The sequence below is a fragment of the Poecile atricapillus genome, chromosome 9 (assembly GCF_030490865.1).
Source record: "Poecile atricapillus isolate bPoeAtr1 chromosome 9, bPoeAtr1.hap1, whole genome shotgun sequence".
Lineage (NCBI taxonomy): Eukaryota > Metazoa > Chordata > Aves > Passeriformes > Paridae > Poecile > Poecile atricapillus.
The window spans coordinates 2,785,389-2,788,309 of NC_081257.1; the positions used below are offsets into that span (position 1 = coordinate 2,785,389).

At 46.3% G+C, this 2,921-nt stretch overlaps 1 long non-coding RNA gene across 1 annotated transcript; it reads left to right on the top strand.

Moving 5' to 3' along the window:
• The first annotated feature begins 463 nt into the window (after positions 1–463).
• On the top strand, positions 464–1,700 carry LOC131582319 (uncharacterized). The gene is made up of 3 exons (XR_009278311.1): positions 464–503; positions 1,200–1,257; positions 1,587–1,700. It is a non-coding gene; the product is annotated as an uncharacterized LOC131582319 (long non-coding RNA).
• The last annotated feature ends 1,221 nt before the right edge of the window (positions 1,701–2,921 follow it).

The following is a 2,921-nucleotide window of genomic DNA, read 5'->3' on the forward strand; positions in this document are numbered from 1 at the left end:
CCAGTGTGTCCTGACAGGGCCTGGCTCTGTCTCCTTGTGCTGGGGGAGCTGTCACAGGGCAGGGAGGGTCAGGGGTGGCTGTGGCTGCTCAGGGATGGCTTTGACTCGAGTCCCTGGAAGGAGCCACTGCTCAAGCAGCTGCGCTGTCCCTGGGCTCTGCTCCCGGCCTTCTGGGCTCTGTTGGGTGGCACAGCCTGTGCCAAGGGACAGCAAGGTGCCTGCAGGCCCCAGCTCTGGGGCAAACAGAGAACGTCCTGGCCGTATCCAGCGTGCTGCCAGCTCAGCAGTGGAGCACAGCACGGGCTCACACTGCCCATTGCTTCCGTAGATGTTATCACAGAAACTGGAGTCTATGTTGAGGATCCCGTGCGCCTGCCAAGAATTGTCTGCCCCAAGGATGTCCGCAGGTCCTGCATGATAGGCACAGTAGTGACACTGTTCACTGTGCCCCTTGTCCTGATAGTCTGCTATTTTGGGATCCAGGAAGTCTACAAGATCAGACGGTAATTTGTTGATTTTTCTCCACAGTTTTCTTAAAACTCTGCTCATAACACTGGTAGCCTGATTCGTAGTCATGCTGCTGTGCACTTGTGGCTAGTCCTTGGTTGCCCAAATAACTCTGCTGAGAGTTCTGCTGCTGCCCAGGCCTTTCATTGGCCTCCTGATTGCTGGGCCTTGTCCTGGGGAGCCCGCTGGGGCTGCAGCCAGTGCTGGCTGCCACTGAGGCTGCCTGGCCAAGAGCAGCTCCATGAGCAGCAGGCAGAGGCAAAGCAAGTTCACAATACTTGACATTCATTTCATGATAGGACAGAGGTTATTTAAGAGCTCATGTAAAGTTTCATGCTAACAGTGATGTTACAGGACAAGAAAATTCGCTACAGTTCAGTGTTAAAACCAATCCAACCTGATGAAGGTTTGGCTTTGGCCTTGAGACTTTGCTCTTTGTGTGAGCCCTGTTCTGGATTGACTCCCAATCGGTCTTGGAGCCAGTTTTGGGTGAAGGCTCATCCCAGCCCTGAGCCTTGGCAGCTTTGGGCTCCAAGGGGCAGCTGAGGCTGCACTGCACGTGACTAGGCCGCAGGGCTCCATTATCTTCTTAGGCTTTGAGAAGTTTAAATGACTATATTTTTACTACATAGCTCTGTGTATGAAATTAATTCACTTCTTTTAAAGTTTTTTTAAAAAATCTTCTTTTCCAGTTCTTTCTCCAGTTCTTTGATATAGTTTGTTATTATCCCATGGCAGAATTACAGGACTGTAAGTACTATAAAATGAAATAATTTTTTACATTCTTCTGTCTTTCACAGACTGTTCAAACTTATGTTGGCTTGATGTGACCAACAGAAGAGTTTTGCTCTGCTTTTAATTCAAAGAATGAGCAGAGCTGGAACCCGTTGAAAAGAATCTCTTCCCTTCATAGCTTATGCAAACTACCAGGGGTCTTTTTTTCCAGCTCTGGGCTGGAATTTAAAACTATAACAGCAACAAACACTCCTGTAAAGTAACTGATAGAAATTAGGGATTTGGTCTGTTTGCTCACTAACCCCTGAGCTCCTCAGAGCTGCAGCTCCCTGTTCTCTTTGCAGACAGAGGCTGGCTATGGATGACAGTCGTGCGTCTGGCCTGCTGCTCAGCACATCCACACAGGAGCTGAGGGATCATCCTTGCACAGCCCATCCTGGAAGAGGAGAGTTCTTTGATAAATCCGACACCCTTTTATGGCATGGCAGCAGAATAAATTGGTCCTGTTCCAAGCCCTTTACATTTTGCTGTGTGTAATGGAGACAGGAACTACAAGTTTCCTATTCATGCACAATTTGCTGTCTGAGAGCACACAGTCCTCAAGGTCACAGGGGTTTGCAGATCTGTGTCTGAGATGACTTTAAAAACAAAACTGACCTTTATGTGCAACACCTGTGCTTCAAAACTTTGCAATACAAATCACAACCTGATTCCAACTGTTAAGTGGGAAAAAACTAAATCAAAGAACAAAAGCAAAACTCTTACCCCACAAAAGAGACAAACAAAACAACCACTAAAAAAAAAACAGAACCAACGCCAAAAGCCCCACAAATCCAGAAAAAGATCAAAATCAGGTGAAGGAGGCAGAGATCCAAGAGCAACAAATGGGCAGAGGAACTATAGAAAAGACAAGTAATAAGAAGGGACAGATAAGTGGCTATGGCACCAAACTAACCACAGGATCTGAGATACTGTTCTCAGCCTTCTGAAAACAATCTGACACAAAAATAAACAGAAAATAAACGATGATGTCTGTGATAATGGGGCTCTGCATGTTTATCTTTAATCTATCCACTGTGTGTAAGTTCTGTTTTCCTTGTTAAGTCACATCATCTGGCAAGGCTGTTTTTCTGTCCAAAGGAAAAACACTGCACTGGAAAAAGGAGGCCAGCTTGGAAAATACTAAAAGCAAGAGTTAAAAATAATATATTGTTTGGTTGGTTTGCTGTTTGCTCGTGGATTTTTTGTCTGTCTTTGAAAGCAGCTCCTTGGATGTTAATGCAAGCAAGAAGTCCTTTGTAAAGGGCTGTCTTTGCAAAAAACCTGCCACTTCTGTGATGCCAGACAGAAACAGCTTCCCTTGGGCTACAGCTGGGAGGCGTGAAAATGTGTTCCAGAAACTGGTGATATGACAGAGTCTGATGAACACAATTTAATGTCATGAACTGCAAGATGTAAGTTACCTGATAAAAGAATCGGAGTATTTCTACGGCAAGCAGCAGGAAAGGGCTGTGCATTGGAATGACAGGAAGCAGCCCCAGAGTGCATGATGGACAAGTTTCCCAGCCAAAGCAGACCAGAAGCACTGGGAGCACAAAGGGACACAGCCAGGAGGCCCAGCAGCTCCTTGCTGAGGGCCCATTTCAGGCAAAGACTGGCACTCAGAATATTAAATCCAT